The 27,829-nt window shown below is 40.0% G+C and overlaps 1 protein-coding gene, 1 long non-coding RNA gene and 1 pseudogene across 2 annotated transcripts in view; all 3 read right to left on the reverse strand.

Moving 5' to 3' along the window:
* PPP4R2 (protein phosphatase 4 regulatory subunit 2) overlaps positions 1-27,829 on the reverse strand; it is a 71,035-nt gene that overhangs the window by 31,156 nt on the left and 12,050 nt on the right. The gene's annotated exons all lie outside the window — the stretch shown is intronic.
* LOC115832040 lies at positions 212-19,543 on the reverse strand. Its single transcript, XR_004027515.1, has 3 exons — positions 19,420-19,543; positions 11,013-11,016; positions 212-224 (listed from the first exon to the last, which is right to left on the reverse strand). It is a non-coding gene; the product is annotated as an uncharacterized LOC115832040 (long non-coding RNA).
* Positions 9,192-9,257, reverse strand: LOC115832194 (annotated as a pseudogene).

A 27,829-nucleotide genomic window follows, 5' to 3' on the forward strand; every position in this document is an offset into this window, starting at 1 on the left:
TAAATGATTAAAACTTAAAGTATCTGTTACTGAAATATAAAAATGAGTTGGCACTGCCACAAGTGGTGAGAGATTACTGTATATTTTAACACAAAGGTTTTATCCTGAAGAATCTTGAGTTTGAAAGTACAACAAAAGTATCTTAACAATGTCTGTTATGCTAGCTTTTAATATTTTGGTATTCGTTTATTTTGTGTAATTTTATATACAGATTGCTTTCACTGCTACTTTAAAGTATATCCCAGAGTTATGTGCTACTTTAAAATTGCCAAGCAAGTAGTAACTATCTGGAATGCATTTTTCTGTATCTCATACTTTCAGAAAAAGAAGAAAAAAATCATTAAAAGCAAAGTACCTATCACACGAACAATTTGTACTTTGGTTTAAGGACTGAATACATGGAAAATGAACATGTCAACACTATTAAATCAATTAACCCTTCCTGGGAATCTCCATCTACATATGACAAAACTAAAAAGATAAACTGGAAATTTGTACTGATACATAACTATACATATTTACGGGATACATGTAATAGTTTTGATACATGCATACAATGTGTACTGGTCAAATCGATATTTGGGATATCCATTTCAAACATTTATCATTTGTGCTGGCAACATTTCAAATCCTCTCTAGCTATTTTGAAATACACAATAAATTATTAACTATAGTCATCCTATTGTGCTATCACATACTAAAACTTACTCCTTTTATCTGACTGCACTTTTGTACCCAGTAACCAATTTCTATTCATCCGTGGACCCCCACCCTTCTCAGCCTCTGATAACCCTCATTCTACTCTCTACCTCTGTTAAGATCAACTTTTTTAGCTCCAACATAATGCATGAGAGCATGTGATATTTGTCTTTCTGTGCCTGGCTTATTTCACTTAATATAATGACCTCCAGTTCCATCCATATTGGTGCAAAGGATGGGACTTCATTCATTCTTTTTATATCTGAATTGGACTGTATTCCACTGTTGTGTGTGCGTATATATACACCACATTTTCTTTATCCATGCATCCATTTATAGATACTTAGATTGATTCTCTATCTTGGCTACTGTAAATAACGCTGCAATAAATATTAAAGTGCAGGTATCGGCCGGGCACAGTGGCTCATGCCTGTAATCCCAGCACTTTGGGAGGCAGAGGCGGGTGGATCAGGAGTTCAAGACCAGCCTGGCCAACATGGTGAAACCCGGTCTCTATTAAAAATACAAAAATTAGCCAGGCGTTGTGGTGTGTGCCTGTAGTCCCAGCTATTTGGGGAGGCTGAAGCAGGAGAATCACTTGAACTCGGGAGGCAGAGGCTGCAGTGAGCCGAGATTGCGCCACTGCACTCCAGCCTGGGCAACAGAGCGAAACTCCATCTCAAAAATGGAAAAAAAAAAAAAGAAAGTGCAGGTATCTCTTTGACATACTGATTTCTTTTCTTTTGGACACTTATCCAGCAGTGGGGATTGCTAGGTCAGATGGTAGACCTATTTTTAGGTTTCTGAGGAATCTCTACACTGTTTCTCACAGTGGCTGTACCAATCTACATTTCCTCTAGCAGCGTACTAGTGTTTCCCTTTTTCTGCACCCTTGCCAGAATCTGCTATTTCTTTTGCTTTCCTTTTTTAGACAGGGTCTCACTCTGTCACCCAGGCTGGAGGGCAGTGGTGCAATCTCACCTCACTGCAACCTCTGCCTCCTCGGCTCAAGTGATGCTCCCACCTCAGCTTCCCGAGTAGCTGGGACTACAGGTGTGTGCCACCATGCCTGGCTTGTCTTTTTGATAATGGCCATTTAACTGGGGTGTATAACATCTCATCGTGGTTGTGATTTACATTTTCCTGATGATTAGTAATGTTGAACATATTTTCATATACCTGTATGTCTTCTGAAAAATGTTCAGATAATTTGCCCATTTTAATTGGATAATTTGGTGTTTTTGCTTTTGAGTTGAGTTCCTTACATATTCTAGTTATTAATCCCTTGTCGGAAAGATAGTTTGCAAATATTGTCTCCCATTTCATTTTCTTCAGTCTACTGACTTTTCCCTTGTGCAGAAGCTTTTTAGCTTGATGTAATCCCATTCAACTATTTTTGCTTTTATTGTCTGTGCTTTTGAGGTCTCAGCTACCTTTGCCCAGACCAATGATCTGAACCGTTGGAAATGTTTAGGAACAAAACTGGGGCCAGGCAGATTGGCCAATGCCTGTAACCCCAACACTTTGGAAGGCTGGGGCAGGAAGACTGCTTGAGCCCAGCCGAGTTTGAGACCAGCCTGGGCAACATAGCGAGATCCCATCTCTACAAAAAACTAAAAAATTATCCAGGCGTTGTGGCATGTACCTGCAATCCTAGCTACCCGGGAGGCTGAGGGAGGAGGATTGCTTGAACCCAGAAGTTCAAGGCTGCAGTGAGCTATGATTGTGCCACTGCACTGCAGCCTGGGCAAAAGAGGAACAGTCTCTAAAAAACAAAACAAAACTATAGCTTGCTGCAGTCTCATCCCTCCAAAAGAAGTTATTCAAAAATCACTACTCATAGTTATCAAATGGAGCTAGGATTCTTGAAGACTAAGAAACTGGAGGAAAATATGGGTCCACTAACTGGTAGGAATCTCCATATCCTGAGTAATAATGGTCAGCAAGTTTTCTGAGTTACCTGGAAAATTGTACACAAAAAAAAACTATAGATTCGGAGGGAAGAGGAGGAGTTAAAATAAAACAGAACTACTGATTCAATGATGGCACCATTTAACACTCTTTTTAAAAGGTGCATTGTTTAAAGACATTTATAAAAAGGAGGGAAGCAATCAGAAAATTATAATAGTAGTACAAGAGGTCCAAAGTCTAAATGACCAGTTTAAAAAGAAAAAAATACACACACACACAGAAAAGTGGAGAGAAACCAATAATTATTTTAAATCAAAAACATTTTCTAAAATGAAAAATAAGCACTGGTGAGGATATGGAGAAACTGGGACCACTGGGCACTGCTGATGGGAACGTAAAATGGTGTGGCCATTGTGGAAAACAGTTCCTCGAAAACTTACACACAGAACTACTATATGATCCAGCAATTCTACTTCTAGGTGTATACCCAAAAGAAGTGAAAGTAGAGACTTAGACACTCGCACACCAACATTCACGGCAGTGTTATTCACAATGGCTGAATCCTGAAAGCATTACGTGAAGTAAAATAAGCCAGACACGGAATAATTTATAATGTCATTTAAGTGAGGTACCTAAAATCCATCAAAGACACAAAAGCTAGACAGGGATTGGAAGAAAGGAGGAATGGTCATTATTGTTTAATGGGTACAGAATTTATATTTGGGACAATAAAAAGGTTCTGGAAATGAATAGTGATGATGGCTCTACAACACTGTGAATGTACTTAATGCTACTGAACTGTACATTTAGCAATGGTTAAAAAGTGGTAAATTTCATTTTATGCATGTTTTGCCTCAACCAACCAATCCATAAATAATTCCCAGAATTAAAAAATACTAGTTTTCAAATTAAGAGAACTCGCAAGAGTTGCTGAACAGTGACCAACACAAGAGCTGACAAATAGACTCACAGCAAAGCACACTGTGTAATTCTGGAATCAAAGAGAAGATTCTACAAAACTTCAGGGACATAAACCAGGTCACATACAAAGAGGGCTCCAGATTTATCAACAGGTGTCAAAGAAAGCAATGAAAAAATTCCTTCAAAATTCAGAGACAATAATTTTCAACCTAGAATAACCAGACTATCAAATAAGTAGGTAGAATAAACACATTTTCAGATACTGAAAGTACAAAACAAAAAAAATTGTTATTGTGACTCCTCTCATTCCATCAAAACGATGTAAACCAAGAAAGAGCATGATATGGTATCTAGAATACTGAGACTCCAACACAAACAGTTAATTACAGGATGATAAAACACGGGTCTCCCACCATAAGATGGTAAGATTTCCATCTTCATCATAACATGGTAGGATTAAGGCAGGTCTAGAGAGCAACCAGTCCAGAATGGAGCAGTTAAGAAGGCTTGACAAGATTTTTTTTTAAAACATGAAATTGATATATAAACAACTAAAATTTGGGGTTGAATTAGTCATAAGCATACAGAAAATTAAATGAAAAACTAGCATTCACAGAGACAACGTATATATTGAATGCTAATGTGACCAAAATTTCAACGTAATTATATTGGAAAAAATGAGCAGTTAAAGTGGGAAGTTTGTGTGTATGCTTGGAGAAGGAGTACGTAAAAGAAACTAAATCTTAACTTTCATTAGTAAGAAATCAGACATTTAAGGGAAAAAGTAACTAGACTGTAAAATTAAGAGAAAAAGTAACTAGTAAAAAGACTGTACCTTAGAAATAGAAAGGTAGGCTGGGTGCGGTGGCTCACACCTGTAATCCCAGCACTTTGGGAGGCCAAGGCGGGCAGATCACGACGTCAGGAGATCAAGACCATCCTGGCCAACATGGTAAAACCCCGCCTCTACTTAAAATACAAAAATTAGCTGGGCGTGGTGGTGTGTGCCTGTAATCCCAGCTACTCACTTGAACCAGGGAGTTGGAGGTTGCAATGAGCCGAGATCATGCTACTCTACTGCACTCCAGCCTGGCAGCAGAGCGAGACTCCATCTCAAAAAAAAAAAAAAAAAGAAAAAGGTAAACACCAAAAGAAACAACTAAATGATTTTAAAGCAGTTTTACTTGCAACTCAAAAAATAAAAAACAAAGAAAATTTAAAGTGGTTGTCTCTCAGGAGTAAAACAAAAGAAAGTACAGAGACTTTTTTGTGACCTTTGTCGTATTAATAAATTCACTAATGTGTGTGCATATAACTTTAATAAAAGTAAAAACTAAATAATAAAAAAAATCAATTTAAAAAGAGTCAGGTGGTGCTCTGGAGTCTGGAAGCCTGAACAGGTATTTCAATCACTTTCTCATTTGCAGGGCCTAAGGCAGATTACCCTAGCCTCTCTGTTTCCCCCATCTGTGAAACAGGGATAATAATAGTTACTTCTGTTGCTGTAAGGATTAACATTAGTATAAGCAAAGTGCTTAGCAAAATGGCTACCACCTAGTAAGCACCCAATAGTTGTTTTTCCTCAAGAAACTCAGGATGGGGAGAACATCTGAGTAATATGGTAGATATATGCAGACAGCTTTGGGGATGAGGGTAGTGTTCTGAGATGGCATTAGTAAGGAAGACTAGAACAGTGAGAAAGACCTGTGTTAGACCACAATAAGATGCTTGGGCTTATACTGGCATTCTCTCGGTCCTAGAAATACTTCTAAAGGCGCTTTAAATATCCTCTTTCATCAGAGAGGATAAAATCTCTACCCAACGTTGCTTCTCCACCCATTCACAAAACTGCTTGTTTTTTAAAAATAAATGAAATATTTATTTTTTCTTTTCTGAGACACAGTTTCACTCTGTTGCCCAGGGTGGAGTGCCATGGCACAATCTCGGCTCACTACAATCTCCACCTCCTGGTTCAAGTGATTCTCCTGACTCAGCCTCCCGAGTAGCTGGGATTACAGGTGCATGCCACCATGTCCAGCTAATTTTTTTTGTATTATTAGCAGGGACAGGGTTTCACCATGTTGGCCAGGCTGGTCTCGAACTCCTGGCCTCAGGTGATCCACCCACCTTGGCCTCCCAAAGTGCCGGGATTACAGGCATGAACCACTGTGCCCAGCCATAAAAATAAATGAAATATTTCAACTAACAGAAAAGTATAGAGGAGAGGTCTATCACTTAGCTTTGTCAAACCTTAGCTACATTTTTATAGTTCTTGATGAGCTAAAAGACATTCACATATGTTATACTTACTCCAAAAATTCTTTGACTCCACCAGGATTTCCTATCCATTGATTCTATTACCTTTTTACTGTCCCTCAACCCTCTGACAACCTCTCTCCCTTCATTACCCAGCTTCAATTCTAAAAATTATAATCCAGCCCAGTGCGGCGGCTCACACATGTAACCCCAGCATTTTCGGAGGCCGAGGTGGGCAGATCACCTGAGGTCAGGAGTTCAAGACCAGCCGGCTCAACACGGTGAAACCCCGTATCTACTAAAAATACAAAAATTAGCCAGGCATGGTGGCACGTGCTTGTAATCCCAGCTACTCAGGAGGCTGAGGCAGGACAATGGCTTGAACCCGGGAGGTGGAGGTTGCAGTGAGCCGAGATCACGCCACTGCACTCTGGCCTGGGCAACAGAGTGAGACTCCATCTCAAAAAAAAAAAAAAAAGAGAAAAGAGAAAAAAAAAATTATAATCACTCCCTCAGATATAGTTGGTTCTCTAGCCCTTCTCTGGCTTCACTGTAATTTAAAAATAAAATCAACGCAATCCCCACCAAATCTGTCCCTACACAAACATAGGAAAGAAAGCAAAGACAAAGAAAAATCCACAACCATGCTGGCTGATCTTGAGTAAACTATAAATGCTACCAGACATTATCCCCAGTCTATTTCATTCTCTGACTCTCCCAGTAACTATTTCGTATCTTCTCACCTCAACCCTACATTGAGTTTTCCCTCCCTCACACTCAATGACCTTGCTTCTTGTTGCACTTATAAAACTGAAAACAATAGGGAATTTCCAGAGTCCCACCAGTTACCTACTGTCATGTACATGTACACACCCTGAATTCCCACCTGTTATCACAGATGGAACTATCCATGCTCTGGTCTATTTATATACCAGATTTGCCATCTGATCACCTACTCAAGAGCATCACTTGAGCAATTCTCCCCTTTCTCCTATCATCTACATCAACATTTTATTTGCTAATAATGGATCATTCCCACCAGCATACAAATATAAATATGCTGATATTTCTCCCTTTTAAACTTTATTCTTTATTCCACTTACCCTCCCAGTTCCAATACCATTTAAAAATTTGCTGTGCTTTGTAATAAAAGTCCTCAAAACAGCTGTCTCCCTCCCATTATCTCTCAAATATACTCCAAGCTTTCTGTCCCATCACTAAACCTAATCTGCATTTATCAAGATCACCAATGACCTCCAATTGCTAAATCCACTGGTCAGTGGACAATTTTCTTAAATGTCCCACTAATAATATTTTACACAGTTGATCACTCCTCCTTAATTATTTTCCTGGGTTTTCTTTTATCTTTCATGTTCATTTTCCTTTTCTGGTTTTCCAAACTGCTTAACGCTGGAGCACTCACAATTCAGTCTCTCTTTTCTATCTACACTTGGTGATCTCATCCAGTCTGGAGATTTTAATACTATCTGCATGCCAATTTTATCAGGATGACTCCTGATCCCCAGTCATCCACCCACCCATTTGGCCAACTAATACTTGCCATGTCCAAAACTGAACTTCTGATCTTTCCCACATATTGCTCCTCCTACAGCCTTTCACCTCTCAGATGTAATGTAATTCCACACTTCGGCTGCTCAGACAAACTCCTGAGTCACTACTGACTCCTTTCTTTCTTTTTCACATCACACTCTATCTTGCCTGGAAATCCTGTTGGTTGTGCCTTCAAAATACATATACAATGTGACTAATTCTTAACACCTCCTGCTACCACTTAATTCAAACCAGGAACATCTCTTAGCCTGATTTCAATACCCCTGCTTCTAGCTTAATTTACTCAAATGTATTTTCAGCACAGCCATTCACTGGACAATTCTTTTAAGTCTGATAGCGTCACTTCTCTGCTCAAAACTCTGTAATCCTAGCCAGGCGCAGTGGCTCACGCCTGTAATACCAACACTTTGGGAGGACAAGGTGGGAGGATGTAATCCCAACACTTTGGGAGGACAAGGTGGGAGGATCGTTTGCATCCAGGAGTTCAAAACCAGCCTGGGCAACAAGATCCTGTCTATACAAAAAAATTAAAAATTTGCCAGGCATGGTAGCGCAAGCCTGTAGTCTCAGCTACTCAGGAGACTGAGGTAGGAGGGACTGCTTGAGTCCAGGAGTTCGAGGCTGCAGTGAGCCATGATCACATCACTGCACTCGCACTGCATGACAGTGAGACTCTGTCTCAAAAATACAACAACAAAAAACTGCAACGGCTCTGGATTTCACTCAAAGGCCAAAGCCTTTACGGTGCTCCACATTGCCCTACATTATATTTCCCCCATTCCCTTTACCTCCTCCTCTCCTCGATCAGTCTACTTCAGCCACAGTGGCCTCCTTGTTAGTCTGTGAAAGGACTAGACACACTAAGTCCTACTTAAGGCTTTTGCACTGAAAGATTCTTCTACCTTGGCTGGCCGCAGTGGCTCACAAAAGTGCCTGTAATCCCAGCACTATGGGAGGCCTAGGCGGGCGGATCACGAGGTCAGGAGATCAAAACCATCCTGGCCAACATGGTGAAACTCCGTCTCTACTAAAAATACAACAATTAGCAGAGCATGGTGGCGCGCATCTGTAGTCCCAGCTACTTAGGAGGCTGAGGCAGGGGAATTGCTTGAAACCGGGAGGCACAGATTGCACCACTGCACTCGAGCCTGATGAAAGAGCGAGACTCTATCACAAAAACAAAAAAAGTCTTCTACCTGGATTTATCTTCTATATATTGCATGGCTGACTCCCTTATTCTTGGGCCTTGATCAAATGTCTGCTTCTAAATGAGACTTCCTCTGACCATCTTATTTAAAATTCCAACTACCTGGGCCAGGCATGGTGGCTCACACTTGTAATCCGAGCCTTTGGGAGGCTGAGGCGGGAGGCTCACTGGAGCCCACAAGTTTGCAATCAGCCTGGGCAACATAGTAAGAACCTGTCTTTTTTTTTTTTTTTTTTTGAGACGGAGTCTTGCTCTGACACCCAGGCTGGAGTGTGGTGGTGCGATCTCAGCTCACTGCAACCTCCACTTCCCGGGTTCAAGGTATTCTCCTGCCTCAGCTTCCTGAGTAGCTAGGATGACAGCCATGTGCCACCACGCCTGGCTAATTTTTGTATTTTTAGTAGAGACGGGGTTTCACCATGTTGGCCAGGCTGGTCTCAAACTCCTGACCTCAAGTGATCCACCTGCCTCAGCCTCCCAAAGTGCTGGGATTAGAGGCGTGACCCACTAGGGCCCAGCCCACCCCGTCTCTTAAAAAAAAAAAAATCCAACTACCTATTCACTGTTTAAAAAAAAAAAAAAAAAAAAAGGTTTTTTTAACATGGGAGTTTGAGGGGAGCGATGGGGAGGCTTTCTGGTAAAGACCTCCCAGAAAGCCTACTAGACAAATTCTAAAAGAGCTGTAACATTCTCCACTCTTAACTCTCATTTCCCTTACCCTTTTTCTTATTTTTGCATTGCCCTTACTATCCAGTAACATAATATATAATTTATTTAATCATCTACTGTCTGCCCACATATTTATACACACACACACACACACACACACACACACACACACACACCTCTCTCACAAGTACCAAGAATTTATTCATATATATAAAACAAATACAAAATCTGGCAAATAGTAGGCACGTAATAATTATCTGGTGATTGAATAAATGAATATCCTGAAGCCCACTCTGTGGGAATAATGTCTACAAACCATCTATAGTAGAAAAAAGAAATCAGGTAGAAAAAATGCCACCTTCCAAGCAGATCTGGGAATTATGTGTAGAACTGCTTTGGCAATTAATAGGGGAATAGCCAGGAGCAGTGGCTCACACCTGTAATCCCAGCACTTTGGGAGGCCAAGGCGGGCAGATCATGAGGTCAGGAGATCGAGATCATCCCGGCCAACATGGTGAAACCCCGTCTCTACTAAAATGCAAAAAATTAGCCAGGCAATGGTGGCGCGCGCCTGTAGTCCCAGCTACTCTGGAGGCTGAGGCAGGGGAAGAGCTTCAACCTGGGAGGTGGAGGTTCAGTGAGCTGAGATCACACCACTGCACGCCAGTCTGGCGACAGCAAGACTCTGTCTCAAAAATAAAAAAATAGGGGAATAGATTCATATTTGAACTGTAATGCATAATAAAAATAGCAAGCACATACATAATCACAAATGCCAGGTACTGTCCAAAGTGCTTAGAACATATTAACTCAATCTTCAGAAGCATATGTATGAGTTAGGTAGTACTACTCTCCCCATTTTATTATCAATAAGACAACTTCGAAACAGGTTAAATAAACTGCCCATAATTGCACAGGTAATAAGTAACAGGGCTAGGATTTCGACCCAGGAATTATGGCTTCAGAATCCATACTCTAATTACATCATGACATCTAGTTACAGGAACAGTATAGGCCAGGAGTGTCCAATGTTTTGGCTTCCCTGGGTCACACTGGAAGAGAAATTGTCTTGGGCTGCACATAAAATACACTAACACTAATGATAGCTGATGTGCTTTTTTAAAAAAATCGCAAAAATCTCATAATGTTTCAAGAAAGTTTATGAATTTGTGTTGGGTCACATTCAAAGCTGCCCTGGGCTGCATAAGCTCAGTATAGGCCAAAAAAGTTAATGCAAATATGCATCCCTAAGCTATTACGTGGTAAGAAAAGATACATAAAGAATTTAGTTGCCCTCAGGGAGCTCACAATTTAAACAAAAAATAATGGCACAGCAAATTTTACATATGATGACAGAAGGGGGCTGAGTCACATCTAATTCAGGGTCAATGGAGGTTTTCTAGAAGAGATGACCCCTAGCATGTATCTTTTAAAATGAGCACAAAGTCAAGAGCAATACAGAAGAAGAGGGAGAAAAAATGTGCACAAAGGAAAAGTAAGGTCTTTGTTCCAGCAAAGGGAACAATATGTACAAAGTCACTGAGATGAAGCAGTACGAATTTACTAGAGAATTGAGTAATATAGGAGAAAAGAAAAACATAGGGAACAAATAGAAAAATATCAAATTAAGTAGAGCCACAATTATTTATTTATGCTTTAAATCTCATAAGAACCTTAAGTTTTAACTTGAGCAAGGGAGAAGGTGCAGAAAGATTTTAATCATGAGAATAACTTACTTACATTGTAGCAGGACTACTATTAATAGCATATATTAGACAAGACTAGAAAGGGCAAGCAAAATCAAGTTAGGAAACCTATACAAAACCCAGGCAAGGTGAGAATGATGAACAGATATTATCTACATAACCCAATGTTGTCTGTGAACCTTCATGTTCATTCCCACTAATGCTGCACCATTACAAATTCTCATCTCCTCCAGCTTAAATACCATAATAGTCTCCTGAGTGATTTCCCTAATTCCTTTGAATTAGACTCAATTTCTCCAGGGCAAAGCTCTGATTTATCTTTTCTCTGCTCAGAAGCCTTCATTAACTTCTAATGTCTTTCTAAAGCCAAAATTCTATGCATTAGCAAGACCCTTTCTAATCTATCCTAATTCTTCCTCCACAGCTCTGAACTTTACTATTCCTTTGCTCACTGTTCCCTCTGCCCAGACTAAGTTGAAATGCCTCCTTGCACCATGATGCACTGCTAAATATAAGTTACTGCTCCCAAAGCACTTTGTTTATAACTTCCTTAAAGCAACTATTATATTCTTCCCCAGACCAAAATCACCAATTCTGTGTCCTTTTTTCCTTATAAGATCAGGTTCCATGATACTAGGCTAACAGAAGCTACAGTATCAAGAAATAAAAGCATTTCAACAATTCAAAGATCTTAGTAAGAACAATAAACATCTCATAATAATAGAACAAGGGTCAGCGCTAAATTTATCTGGATCCTTAAAGGTCAGAAGGTGATTCCCACTGACACAGTAAGTTGCCATTACAACCTTCACAACAGTTTTAAGATAATAATTTTAACACGTTTTACCAATATGATGAATTGCAGGTACTGTATACACATATATGCCGATTATAGCATATACTAATGAGTCACCTCCCCAGCTCATGGTTCCCATTTTCTTTAAAAGGTGCTGAACACACAAGGACGGGCCTCCAGTAGCCAGCTCGGTTTCTCTCATCACCCCACCTGACCAGGGCCAGGCCAATCAGGTATTTTCTTCCAAAAATGTGAAATATGGAAGATACCAAGACTGGGACTCAGTCCTTTGCTAGGTCCTGCTGCTGAGGTCCCTGGGCTCCATCCTCATACCCTTTGGCTTGGTAGTGTAGCTCAACCCTTGTTTCTAAGTGCTACTTCAATATCCTTCTAATAAATATTTCTTTCCCTTCTTTCCTAGTTTTCTTCTGGGCTTAAGTTAACCAGAATCAGTTGTGCTGCTTGGAAGCAAAAATTTTTTAATGAATTTGATGCTTTCAAAAAGCCAAGTATTATTTTGGGACTAAATCTTAAATGCTTTAGCTTAAAAGCAGAAATCTGAGCTGTGAAGAAAGAAAAAGGAAAAGAAAAGGAAAGAAAAGGGAGGGAAGGAGGGAGGGAGGAAGGGAGGAAGGAAGGAAGTTAAGGACAGAGAGAAACTCCTTCGGGCTTTCAAATTATAATTTAGAAGTTTATTTCCTATTTAATATTTAAAATGCTGTGAGACTAAATTAATTCAAATCTGGGTGGACATTCCCAAATGAACCATTTAAAACACTCAGTCCAGCAGACTACCCAACACCTTAAGGTCCACCAAAATATTCAGAGAATTTAGGTTTTAGTTTGGTTCTCTGCAGGTAACCCTACAGGATGTAAAAGATCCTCTATGTTGTTATACACACTGACAATCCTCCTAAGACAGATCAATACCAATAAAGTAACTTTACTGCTATTTTCCTTTCTTCATAGAAATTTATCCCTTGATTTTAGTTTGATAGATTTTCCTTTCTACCCTTGATTATAAATTGGTCAATTTTACCTTTTTCCAACATAAATATCCTAGATCTTCAAAATATATAAATGTTCCTGCATCAGACCCAAACACTGATTTTCCTACATTAGAAATTAGATTTGAATTTATGATGTATATATTATGAATTTAAATTTCTAGTTTGAAAAAGGCTGTTCATTTCATCCAATCATATCTATAAAAACTATTTTATTTTTAACATAAGCTTTTTACCTTTTAAAAGTACTAAAAAGGTAAATGCTTAGTGAAAATACAAATTAAGAAAAATTAAGCTACTAATGATAAAACTCTAATTCAGAAACAAAAACATTCAAACTGAATACCAAAAAGCAAAGGTAATCCAAATTATTCTTTTAAGTGGCTTCTGGCATTTCTCTTTCAAGTATATTATACCTGAAAAATCTGAATTTAATTCCTTAACATACAAAGGTTTACTCAAGTATACTTACATTTTTCACGGTGACTTTTTAAAAAGCAACTTACTAAATGGTCCACTTCCATTTTTTATTTTACTGAATGCACATAAATATTAAGTATATTCTAAATTAATATGCTATATTACACGGGATAGAAATGGAGGGACTGTCATGTCTTCCTTTGATGAACTACTGCAGTTTAAATTGTTTTAAACAAGGTTTCCTACTTTTGTAATAAAAAACATATTTTAAATATCCGGCCCTGTTTTTTAACACCCTATGCCTCATCTCAATACCAAATTCAGTGATTTTTAAAAAGGGCACATTAAAGAAATCTTATTCTGGCCAGGCACTGTGGTTCACGCCTGTAATCCCAGCACTTTGTGACGCCAAGGCGGGAGGATCACCTGAGGTCAGGAGTTCCAGATCAGCCTGACCAACATGGAGAAACCCTGTCTCTACTAAAAAATAAAAAATTAGCCAGGCATGGTGGCGCATGCCTTTAATCTGAGCTACTAGGGAAGCTGAGGCAGGAGAATTGCTTGAACCCAGGAGGCGGAGGATGCAGTGAGCAGACGTTGAGATCGCGCCATTGCACTCCAGCCAGGGCAACAAGAGCAAAATTCCATCTCAAAAAAAAAAAAAAAAGGAAGGAAACTTCATTCCATAATGATTCCATAATTTAAAGTTTTTGTATTGTTCCATTAACAATTTTAAAAAGGCAAAATCTCTTAAACAGTCACAAAGTAAGGATGCAATTTTACCCACTAATCTTCACAATGACCTGAACTTCTGGGCAAATACGAACTAAATATAAAAGTAACATACTAAAATGTTTCTTAAAACATTTTCTTACCTAAAACACACCATTATTTAAATCAGCCTATTTATACTGAATACTCAGAAGTCTTTCCTTCAAGAGTGAATGTCTCTTCCAAGTTGCGTGTACTATCCAATATCCTAAGCCTTCCAAGAGTTATTAATATTGTATCCATTAAATTTAAGTCAGCATCAACTGTAAGACTGCATTGTTTTAAAAAAAAGAAAGAAATGCGGCAAGCTGCAATTCTAGGTCACCAATATGTTTCAAACACTTTCCAATTTCAGAGATATTAAAATGTGGAGAAAAACATAATGATGATATTTATTGAAGTTCTTAAACTTGGTAGCAAAGATATTATAGGATTAAACTTCATTTTACTAAAGTTTGTAATTATGTCAAAATCTTTGGAATTTACATATATAGCAGAAAAAATTCTAAAGGCAAAAATTTAAATTTTACTCCCATCTAATCTAACCAAGCTCTCTCACATTATGAACTAAGCACTTCACACATTATGAGGCTACTACCACTTGACACTATAACCTTCACCTCATAACTAAAACTTTTCAATGCACAACAAAAGTAACAATTGTTTGTTGACCTTCTATACCTCATCAGTCTTAGGCCCCTAACCTAAGCTTATTTAAAAATCAATTGAAAAAAATTACTCTCTTAAAGGGCTACATTTATAAAAGATTTCCTCCAGGCCTAATTTTTAAAATGAAGTTAACGTATTTCGTAAGGGCCAATGCTGATAAAAGCTATAAGCAAAATATTAAAAGAAACAGGCTGGGCGCAGTGGCTCATGCCTGTAATCCCAGCACTTTAGGAGGCCAAGGAGAGCAAACCACTTAAAGTCAGGAGTTCGAGACCAGCCTGGCCAACATGGTGAAACTCCATCTCCACCAAAAATACAAAAATTAGCCAGGAGTGGTGGCAGGCACCTCTAGACCCAGCTACTTCGGGAGCTGAGGCAGGAGAATCACTTGAAGACTGCGCCACTGCACTCCAACCTGAACAACAGAGCGAGACTGTCTCAAAAAAAAAAAATACATATATATACATATATATATATATATATATACACACACATATATATATAGAAATGTAATACTTAACTGTTAAAATAATTTTTTAAATTACTACCAGATACTGTGGTTTGCTCACCACAGCACCCCCAATACCTTGCGCAGTACTTGGAACAGAATATATACTCAATAAATATTTGTTGACTTAAGTGATACCTTAATAAACATGAGAAGGAATGTGAGCAAACAATGTAAAATCAGGAATTACACAAACACTGTGATAAACAGAGCTTCCCCTTTGAGAAAATTCACACCAGTATTTTTTTCCTAATTTATGTTGAAAGTATCTAACCTGTCACATGGTATACATTTAATACATTCCAGGCTGGGTGTGATGGTTTATGCTTATGATCCTAGCACCCTGGAGTCAGAGGTGGGAGGAAGGCTTCAGCCCAGGAATTTGAGACCAGCCTGGGCAAAAGGGCAAAACCCTATCTCCACAAAAAAATATATAAAAATTAGCCAGGCATGGTGGTGCAAATCTGTAGTCCCAGCTACTCAGGAGACCGAGGAAGGAGGATCACCTGAGCCAGGGAGATTGCGGCTACAGTGAGTAGTGATCTTGCCACTGCACCCCCAGCCTGGGTGAAACAGTAAGATCCTGTTCCAAAAAAAAAAATTTTTTTTTTTAATGAAATAAAATGAATCCCAGCCCCTTCTCCTTCCCACTCTTTTTAAGTGAGCTATATGAGTTCACTTAAAACATTTACTACACACAAATTAGTTAACATAATTTTCAAAAACATATCTTCATAAAGCAATCTATACCTGAATTTAACCAGTAAACATTAAGCAAGATAGACTAATGCACAAATCTTTGACAAGTGTTATATACTAAATGTGTGCCCTTACCCGTCCACCCCACACCACTAATATTCATGTGTTGAAACCCCAACTCCTAATATGATAGTATTTGGAGCCCAGGCCTTTTGGAGGAGCCCTCGTAATCGGATTAGCACCCTTATAAGAAGAGACCTGAGAACTTACACTCTCTCCACCATGTGAGGACAAACCAATTATGTCAGAAACACCAGGCACAGTAGCTCACACCTGTAATCCCAGCACTTTAGGAGGCCAAGGTTGGAGGACTGTTTCGGCACAAGAGCTCAAGACCAGCCTGGGCTAGCAACACCCTGTCTCCACAAAAAAGTTTTTTAACTTTTTTTTTTTTTTTAAAGAGACAGGGTCTCACTCTGTGGCCCAGGCTGGAGTGCAGTGGTGCCACCTTGGCTAACTGCATCCCTGACCTCCCAGGCTCAAGTGATCCTCCCACCTCAGCCTCCTGAGTAGCTGAGACTAGAAGCACACACCACCACACCCAGCTGATTTTTGCATTTCTTTGTAGTGACAGGGTTTCAGCATGTTACGTTACCCAGGCTGGTCTCAAAACTCCTGGGCTCAAGCGATCCGCCTGACTCGGCCTCCCAAAGTGTTGGGATTACAGACGTGAGCCACTCACTACACCTGGCCAAAATAATTTTTTTAAAATATAAGCCAGGCGTGGGGACGTGTGCTTATAGTCTCAGCTACTCAGGAGGCTGAGGACAGGAGGACTGCTTGAGCCTAGGACTACAGTGAGCTATTGTCCCATCACTACACTCCAACCTGGGTGATAGAACAAGACCCTGTCTCAAAAACAAACGAAACAAAAAAACAGGGCCAAGAAGAAAGCCTTACCACATAACCTGACTACGCTGGCACACTTATCTTAGACTGCCAGCCTCCAAAACCATGAAGAAATAAATTTCTATTAAGTCACCCAGTCAATGGTATTTTATTATAGCATCCCAAGCTAAGATAGTAAATCTGTATTTTGAAGGAATAGTGACACACGATGCAGAAGGAAATAATGATACAACCACCAAATTATGCCCTCTAGAAGAAGCCTACACCTTGGCAGAATAATATTTATAACAAAATACCCCTAATATAGAGTGGAAAGTAAGACAAAATTTTAAATGGCAAGGCTATTATATTCTAGGAAAATCTGGGAAGCTCTCAGACAAGAGCCAAGTGGACAAAGAATAGACAGAATCTGGACATATGGAAATTGGGAGAGAAGAGAGAGAGCAAGTATACTTCACTCAGAATACCCTTTCACCCACTCACATTCATGACTCCAATCTGAATAATAATTTCTATTATTTTCTAAAGTTAGAAATAATAGCTTCTAGGGGCCAGGCATGGTGGCTCATATGTGTAATCCCACCACTTTGGGAAGTCAAGGGGAGCGGATCATCTGAGGTCAGGAGTTTGAGACCAGCCTAGCCAACATGGCAAAACTCCATCTCTATGAAAAATACAAAAAGTAGCCGGGTGTGGTGGCACATGCTTATAATCCCAACTACTAGGGAGGCTGAGGCAGGAGAATCGCTTGAACCCAGGAGGGGGAGGTTGCAGTGAGCTGAAATCACACCACTGCACTCCAGCCTGGGCAACAGAGTGAGACTCCATTCCCAAAAAATAAAAATAAAATAAAATAATAGTTCCTTTGTAGATGAAGACACGGTTTTATTTTTCATCTACAGTGATGTATCTTTTAATGACGGGGGTGTGTTCTCAGAAATGTGTCATCTGATGATTCCAATGTGTGAACATCAGAGTGCACTTACACAAACCCACATGGTATAGTCTACTATACACCTAGACTATATGGTATATAGCTTATTGCTCCTAGCATGCAAACCTGTAATGTTAAGTATTCCTATGTCTGAACATAGGTAAAATAGAAAAAGTACAGTAAAAATACGGCATTATACTATTATAGGACCACCATCATATGTGTGGTCCATCGATGACTAAAATGTCATTATATGGTAAACACCTCTATTCATTTATCTAACCCAGCTCCTACTGTGTGACACATTCTGAGTAAGGGAAGTTCGGCCCCCTCAAACTTACAGAACCACAAGTAGAAACAGACTAGTAAGCAAACAGCTGTAACAGAAAATGCAACTGATGCATGTCAGAAATATGGCAGTTTTTATTAAGAAAAGGAGATCCAAGAAAACTTTTCAGTAAATAATACATATTTGAATGGGGGCCATCTGAACAGTCTTAAAAGACAAGCTGAAGGTATCCCATAAGGAAGAACATATGAGGCAATTAACAACAAAGTGCTATGAGAATTTAACACCAGCACAGTACAACACTGCATATTCAGTGAACTTCAAGTAATGTGAAAAAGTTAAGAATGGTGGCAAGAGAAGACTGGAAAGGTAAAAAGAACCTAGGTGAAGAAAAAATTTTAAAGACCAAGACACTACACGGGAGGCTGGGGTGGAAGAACTGCTTGTGCCCAGGTGGTTGAGGCTGCCATGAGCCATGGACACACCACTGCACTCCAGCCTGGGCAACAGAGCAAGACCCTGTTTCAGATAAACTATGAAATAAAATAAAATAAAGACTATGACAGCACAGTCATCCCTTGGTATACTTCAGGAACTGGTTCCAAGACTCCTGTGTATACCAAAATCTGCATATACTTAAATCCCGCTGTCAACCCTGTAGAACCCACGAATACAAAAAAAGCAATCCATTGTGTAGGCGGGTTTCACACATCCTACAAATATTGTACTTTCAATCTATGTTTAAGTTGACCCCCACAGTTGAAACCTGTGTTGCTTAAGGGTCAAGTGTATCTGCCTGGCTAAAAGTGTAAGAAAGAAAGGTTAAAAACATAAAAAAGATATTAACCAGCAATGATGTACAAAGGACATCAAAGGAAACAAAACACAGTGACCATACCTCCTACTTTCCCCAAAACCAACCTGATCTATATCTGCACGCCCAGTGTCCCAGCCAGTTTACCATCTCTACCATACACTAACAAAATATTGTTAACAGTTGCATTAAAACATGCTGGTATGAGCCTGGCCAACATGGTGAAACCCTGCCTCTACTAAAAATACAAAAATTAGCTGGGTGTGGTGGTGGTCGCCTGTAATCCCAGCTACACGGAAGGCTGAAGCAGGGAGAACTGCTAGAATTCAGGAGGCGAAGGTTACAGTAAGCCAAGATTGAGCCACTACACTCCAGCCCTCCAGCCTGGGCGACAGAGCAAGACTTCATCTCCAAAAAAAAAAAAGCTGGTATGGATTTAGTAGACTTCTCCACCTTATACTTTCAGCTTCTTCCAAAGTTCTTCCAACTTTGTCAAGAGTTTCCGAAATGCATATATATGATGCATATATAAGGAACAGAGTCCTCACTTTAACATACACTTAATTCTGAAAGATGACAGAAATAACCAATCTCTCTTTCTCTCAGTCTTTCTCGACTCAATATATCTAACTCTTCCCTTTCAAGGACAGCATGCAGGGGACCTGTTGGTGTATCAGCAGTGGCCTGTGATCTGGACTGTAAATTACACACAGCTTCCAGGCTAACGACAGGCAGTTTACGGGAAACTAAAGGTTAGGTATACCTCTATGGTTACCTGTGGTTAATGAAGCCATGAGGCTACTAATCCATCAAGAAAGTGAGGAATTAAAGACTCTCTCTCCACAGATATAAAGAATGACCTGGCTGGGCACAGTGGCTGATGTCTGTAATCCCAGCACTTTGTGAGGCTGAGGTGGTAAATAGCTTGTGCCCAGAGTTCGGGACCAGCCTAAGCAACATAGGCCATATCCCATTCTCTATTAATCCCAGCACCGGGAGGCCAAGGCAAGCAGATCACTTGAGCTCAGGAGTTCAAGACCAGCCTGGGCAACATGACAAAACCCTATCTGTACTAAAAATACAAAAATTAGCTAGGTGTGGTGACACACGCCTGTAATCCCAGCTACTCGGGTGGCTGAAGCATGAAAATCTCTTGAACCTGGGAGGTGGAGGTTTCAGTGCACCACTACACTCCAGCCTGGGCAACAGAGTGAGACTCTATTTAAAAAAAAGAAAGAAAGAAAGAAAGAAAAAGAAACAATGAAACCAATGAAGCCAGTTCACAGATACCATATTTAAATAAACACAAAAACATCTAGGACATTCATATTATTTATTTCTCAAAATTATACTTAGCGTCTCAAACAGAATTCTGATAGGTAAAACTAAAAGACTTGGTTAAAGACCTTAGTTGGTGGTCTTACCATTTTTTTAAATTTTGGAGGTCCTAGAAAACTTGAAGACACGTTTAAAATCTTAAGGTATGCTTTCTCCTATAAAGTAGTCTCTCAACCTTGACACTACTGACACTTGGGGCCAGACAATTCTTCATTGCCGGGGAGTGTCCTGAGTAATATAGGATGTTTGGCGGCATCCCTGCCCTCTACCCCACTAGATGCCGGCAGCATGCCCCCAAACTGTAACAACCAAAAAGATCTCTAGACATTGTCAGCCCTGGTTTAGAACCACTGCTATAAGGCATTCAAAAAAAAAAGTGAACGAGAATATTATAGAATTAAAGGAAAATGTGGGAAAAAAAACCCCACATCTCAAAGAGTCTCATACATCTTCAAATAATTTCAGATCTAATTATTGTCAAGGGTTATTATTAGCTTAATTAAACAGCATAGGTCAAATTAAATGTTTTATTTATATTTAGATTAAAATATGTCATTTAAAACTATTTTTAAGATAGTAGAGGCCAGGCATGGTGGCTCACGCCTGTATGCCCAGCACTTTGGGAGGCCGAGGCAGGCAGATCACTTGAGGTCAGGAGTTCGAGACCAGCCTGGATAACATGGCGAAAACCTGTCTCTACTCAAAAAAAAACAGGGCAGGTGCAGTAGTTCACGTCTGTAATCCCAGCACTTTGGGAGGTCGAGGCAGGTGGATCACGAGGTCAGGAGATCAAGACCATTCTGGCTAACACGGTGAAACCCTGTCCTCTACTAAAAATACAAAAAAATTAACCGGGCGTGGTGGTGGGAGCCTGCAGTCCCAGCTACTCAGGAGGATGAGGGAGGAGAACGGCGTGAACCCAGGAGGCGGAGCTTGCAGAGAGCCGAGATCACGCCACTGCACTCCAGTCTGGGCAACAGAGCGAAACTCCGACTCAAAAAAAAAAAAAAAAAAAAAAAGCTGGGCATGGTGCCACACGCCTGTAGTGCCAGCTACTCGGGAGGGTGAGGTACAAGAATCGCTCGAACCTGGGAGACAGAGGTTGCAGTGAGCCGAGATCATGCCACTGCACTCCAGCCTGGGCGACAGAGCAAGAATCCGCCTCAAAAAAAAAAAAGACAGTAGGCTGGGCGTGGTGGCTCATGCCTGTAATCCCAACTTCGGGAGGCCAACTCGGGCGGATCACTTGAGGCCAGCAGTTCAAGACCAGCGTGGCCAACATGGCAAAACCCTGTCTCTACTAAAAATGTAAAAATTAGCTGGGCATGATACACACCTGTAATCCCAGCTACTCAGGAGGCTGAGGCAGGAGAACTGCTTGAACCAGGGAGGCAGAGGTTGCAGTGAGCTGAGATCAAGTCACTGCACTCCAGCCTGGGCAACAGAGAGACTCTGTCTCAAAAAAAGATAGTAGAGAGCAATCTTAAATCTTGTGGGTAGTGTTTTCATTCCTTTTGTTTTACAGGACTTTATGACATTTCTGAGATCTCAGAGTACTCTCAGTATTTATTTTCTTCCTATATCCTAAATGGCTTGCTTTGGCGTGTTTATTAATAAACAGGCCAGGAGTATATTTCGAGGAAAAAAAAATTACGACTGGGTGAGGCTGCTTACATCTGCAATCCCCGCAGTTTGGGAGGCTGAGGCAGGTGGATCACTTGAGGTCAGGATTTCGAGGCCAGCCTGGGCAACACAGCAAGACCCCAACTCATTAAAATGAATAAATAAATAAACAAGGATTCCAACTAACAAATGATAAAGCAATGCTAGATTTAGAATATTACCACTTTCAAATCTCCAATGAAAGAAATGATACAGGCAATTTTTTTAGTCTAGCCAAAAAATCTGAAAAAGGAACAACTGTATCAATGAGGAATCATAAATAAAATTACAAGTGGCAATAAAAAAAACTGTAAGATTTTAGCACAAAATAAAACAATGCAAATTAAAAAAAGCATTTTTTCACCTACCAGATCTTCAGATTTAAAAGCCTAATAATGGGCTCTCCACAATGGCTCACACCTGTAATCCCAGCACTTTGGGAGGCCAAGGTGGGAGAAATGCTTGAGTTCACAATTCTCAATTGAGACCAGCCTGGGTAACCAGCCTAAGCAAGACCCCATCTCTACAAACAAATTAATAAATTAGCTGGGTGTGGTGGTGCATACCTGTGGTCCTAGCTACTGGGGAAGCTCAGGTGGGAGAATCACTTGAGCCTAGGAGTTTGAGGTTGCAGTAAGCTATGATCATGCCACTGCACTCCAGCCTGGGCCAGAGTGAGACCCTGTCTCAAAAATATATATAAAAACAAAAATAATTTTAAAAGCTGAATAACGCCTGGTGCTCATATGGATACAGCGATAACTTTCATAGACTGCTAGTAGAAGCACATACTGAACAAGTTTTTTGGAAAGCCAGCTGGCAGTATAATGTACATAATCATGAACCCATAAATCCCACTCTTACATCTGTGCCAGTATATTAACTTAAGCACTGTCTGAATTGGTTGGTAACTGTAAACCGCCCAAAAAACTATCAAAGAAGACAGGTTAAATAAAGAACACCAAAACAATAAAATATTATGCAGCCCATGAAGACAATGAGGTAAATTTTTGTGTTTTGGTAAGATATCTAAAAACAAGCCCAGGCGCAGTGGTTCACGCCTGAAATCCCAGCATTTTGGGAGGCCAAGGCAGGCGGATCACCCGGGATCAAGAGATCGAGACCAGCCTGGCCAACATGGCAAAACCCTGTCTCTACTAAAAATACAAAAAAATTAGCTGGGCACGGTGGCATGTGCCCGTAATCCCAGCTACTCGGGAGGCTGAGGCAGAAAAACTGCTTGAAACCGGGAGCTGGAGGTTGCAGTGAGCTGAGGTTGTGTCACTGCACTCTAGCCTAGGCAACAGAGCAAGACAGTCTCAAAAAAAAAAAAAAAGAAAAGAAAGAAAGAAGGAAAGAAAAAGAAAAAACGTATCTAAATAAAGAAAATAACAAAAGGCAAACTGAAGTTTCATGGCATTTAACAAGAGGATTAACACACATACACTTATGTGTATAGAAAATTCTGTTAAGAATATACAAGAAACAGGTAACAGTATAGTTTGATTTTTCTTTTTTATATTTCTGTAAAATGAGACAGAAACAACTAAAGCAGTATTAATTTCAATCATCTTTGCACATGAGTTTCCCACATTTATAGGCACAAGAATTACCTAATTCGTGTGATCCATTACACTCAAAATGCAGTTATTCTCACCGAATTCCTCCTTAACCAAAATGAAGATGTAAATAGAAAAAGCATGTATCAAGATATTCTCCACATTTGCAATCCAAGTTTTTAAAACTACTTTTAAAATCTTACCTGTTCATCTAACCATCTAATATTTTGTCAGAAATAATTTTTAAAGTAACCACATGCTGGCTATGGCACTGATTTTAGCCATATCCTACCAAAAGCAACATAGCAAAACCAAAGACCACACACAATATTTACAAGAAAACTGGATGACAACTTAACAAGGTATCACCCCCAAAAACTCTCTACTATGAACAAGCAAGCAGGGCAAGACTAGAAAAGTATCAATGTCTACACAAGAGGAAAAGAAACAAGACTTGTCTTGCAATGACCCTACCTACAAACATCAAAATCTCAAATTCACCACTAGTATTCACTGGTAAGGGTGGTTTAAAAAAAAAAAAAAAAAAGAGCCTACATTCTACCTACATTTAAGATTGCTCCTTACAGCAAGATGCACTCTAGTATGCAAAAGCCCTAGAAAAGGTGGACCAGTCTCCAGTTAACAAATCACTTTGAAACAAAAATGGCCACCACCTCAAAAGCCACCCTGAAAGTCACCACAGACAACACTATCCCTAATAAAACAACCTCTAAAAATATTAAATTCCCTTTAGTTGCACAATTTTAAATAGAAATATAGTGCGCCCTCTGTTATCTACGAGTTCCACATTCACGAATCCAACCAACCTCAGATTGAAAATATTTGAGAAAGGGCTGGGCGCAGTGGCTCACGCCTGTAGCCCCACCACTTTGGAGGGCCGAGGTGGGCGGATCACGAGGTCAGGAGATCGAGACCATCCTGGCTAACATAGTGAAACCCCGTCTCTACTAAAAATATTTAAAAAAATTAGCCAGGCATGGTGGCGGGTGCCTGTAGTCCCAGCTACTCGGGAGGCTGAGGGAGGAGAATGGCGTAAACCTGAGAGGCAGAGGTTGCAGTGAGCCGAGATCACGCCGCTGCACTCCAGCCTGGGCGACAGAGCAAGACTCCTTCTCAACAACAAAAAAAGAAGAAAAATACTTGACAAAAATTGTACTGAAATGTGGAGACATTTCTCGTCATTACTTCCTAAACAATATAAGGTATAAAAACTATTTACATATCATTTATATTGTATTAGGTATTATAAGTAACCTAGAGATGCACCAAGGATGTGCAAAGGTTATATGCAAATATTATGCCATTTTACATCAGGGACTGAGCATCCACAGATTTTATGTCCAAAGGAGGTCCTGGAACCAATCCCCCACATATAACAAGGGACAACCGTACTTTGCCATTACTTGACGGAAAGCTACCTCACCCTCCTCCTTCCTCCCAGATATACACAATAATGCAAAAATTACAAATGTTCTTTCAGACCTCGCACTTTCCTTAAATTTTGAATACTTCTATAGCATATATTTTTCTCCAGTTTCATCACCTACAAATGGGAATATGAGAACTACCACCCAATATTGGTGTGGTAAGATTTTTACTTAACTGAGAATAACAAATCCAAGATGCATATATTAAATAGAAAGCTTAGTCACTTCAAGCTAAAGTACATGTATCAGTCTCATCACCTGTATGTTTCAAATTTATGTCTCTACAAAATTACAATTACTTAAAAGTTTTTTTCCATGAGGTGAATGGAAAATAGTCAAAATTACAAATCTTAAGGGTACATCAGTCATCTTATTGACCCTTCCACACTCAACCTTCTCATAATTGCCCCCAAATCCCCTGGAGCACATCAGGTCAAGCTTACGTAAGCCACTTGAAAAATCTCAGAAATTACAGAAATAACGATTATAAGAGTCCTAACAAAAGCAAAAAGCTCCAATTTTTTTTTTTTCCTGAGACAGAGTCTCACCCTTTTGCCCAAGCTGGAGTGCAGCGGTGCAATCTTGGCTCACTGAAACCTCTGCCTCCTGCGTTCCAGCGATTCTCCTGCCTCAGCCTCCCGAGTAGCTGGGACTACAAGCGCCTGCCGCGATGCCCAGCTAATTTTTTCTATTGTCAGTAGAGGCAGGGTTTCACCATGTTAGCCAGGCTAGTCTTGAACTCCTGACCTCAGATGAACCACCCGCCTTGGCCTCCCAAAGTGCTGCAATTATAGGCGTCAGCCACTGCACCTAGCCTAAAAGCTCCGAATTCTAATAGTGGTTTTGAAAAGATTCTGGCACTGTTACAGTAGAGGAGCATGTAAGACAACTGAACAAGGGGCAAGTGGTACATATTAATAAAATGCAAATTACAAGAGGATTTGGAGCCAGAATGCCTGAGTATAAAACCCAGTTCCATTGCTTATCAGCTGTACAACCTTGGACAAATTATTTAAGCCTGCTAAGACTCAACAGCCCCATTTTTAAAAAAGAGAATGACCTACTTCGGATAGTAGTTGTAAAGACTAAATCAGGTTATGCATATGAAATATCTGATAATGTCTGACACAAAATAAATGTTCATTAAATATTTGCCATTTAGGAATAAAAGAAAGGCTGGGCCCGGTGGCTCACGCCTGTAATCCCAGCACTCTGGGAGGCCGAGGCAGGTGGATCACCTGAGGTCAGGAGTTCAAGACCAGCCTGGCCAACATGGTGAAACCCTATCTCTACTAAAAATACAAAAATTAGCCAGGTGTGGTGGTGGGCGCCTGTAATCCCAACTACTTAGGAGGCTGAGGCAAGAGAATCGCTCGAAACCGGGAGGAAGAGGCTGCAGTGAGCTGAGATTGCGCCACTGCACTCCAGCCTGGGAGACAGAGTGAGACTCTGTCCTAAAAAAAAAAAAAAAAAAAAGAGAGAGAGAGGCAAGTAAATTATAATGAAAGAAGTAGAGTTTTAACCATGACTGTCTTCTAAGCAACAGTCAAACAGATTACAAGCATAGAGACAAGAGAGATACTATGACACAGCACCAAATTGCTCTTCACTCTACAGAGCCTCTCAATAAAGCTTTTTATTTTTCTAGCCAGGCATGGTGGCACATGCCTCTGGCAGCTACTGGGGGCAGGGGCTGAGGCAGGAGGATCATTTAAGCCCGGGAGGTCGAGGCTGCAGTGGGCTTTGATGGCACCACTGTACTCCAGCCTGGATGACAGAGCAAGACCTTGTCTCAAAAAAACAAAACAAAAAAGTTTTTTATTTTTTTGCGTTAAATGGTAAGTGATAACAGAAAAGCCCTACTTCCATGCCACATTTTTTAAAAAAACCACTAAGGGCATTATTACTATTATTTTATATCATTACTAATTTGAGACTTAAATTAGCTATTATTCACTTTATAGTCAATGGTGTGAGTTCTCAAAAATATTTAATTTTCAGGTAATAGGTTACCCAAGGTATCCGATAGGGATGGAATGTGCAAGCGGTTACAGGTAGATTTCCACACACATGTATTACAAGCAATGCAAAACCTGGGCAGCCTGACACATCAACAGGACTGCTATTGGGTGAAGCCAAAGAGAAGACAAGCAAACGAACACATCAGAGAGCTGGTGAAAATGAAGATCTAAAATACATTTCTCAACATATAATGTTTTCCATAGGCACATGTAATTAAACAGTAAACACTCTCCTCAATTATCTACACTGTTATGTTCTAGTCAGCGATTCAGTTTTTTGCTATGGATCCTGAATAATAAACTTCTACATCAAAAACGGAAAAGACCTTCAGTCTACAAGCAGAGAGAAAGCATGGGATTCTGTGGACTATAAATTCCTTCTCTTCTTACTAATCAGATCTGAAGCTTACTAATGATGTTTTGAAGCAACATGAAGTTTTTGACAGGTGTCCAGTAATGTCATATGCAGTAATAGTCCATAAACATTATGAACCCATACACTCACTGGCAGACACAAAGTGGATCTGTAGATATAGATACACATGTGCATACAGTTAAAACTAACGTATTTTGAGAACCTCTTTGTGACTTTAGAGTTTAGTAGTAGCGGTGACTGCTCTTTCTCATGCAATATAGACAACTGCTTCTCAACTTTTTAATGTCTCCACACCGTTCACCAATTATTAGTTACTCCCTAACAGTTAATAAACATCTCACATTATTATCAGACACTTTAACACTAAGCACTATCACCATGCCCCATTCCCCACTCCTAGTTGCTACTGCTACAATACCACCCCCAGACAAATAGTGCTGCAGCACAGAGATTCCTCTAAGCTTTCAAGCTGGAAGGAACCTTGGAGATCATCTGTTACAAGCCTCTCATTCAGTAGCTGAGGAAACTGTGACCAATAGTAACTTAAGTGATGAAAATCACTAAAAGTAGAATAATTAGTTACAGTAACTCCCACTTACGGGACACTCACTATGTGCCTGTCGCTGCATTAAGCACCTTATAAATATAAACTCATTCAATCCCCACAA

The sequence above is a fragment of the Nomascus leucogenys genome, chromosome 21, assembly GCF_006542625.1.
Source record: "Nomascus leucogenys isolate Asia chromosome 21, Asia_NLE_v1, whole genome shotgun sequence".
Classification (NCBI taxonomy): Eukaryota; Metazoa; Chordata; class Mammalia; order Primates; family Hylobatidae; genus Nomascus; species Nomascus leucogenys.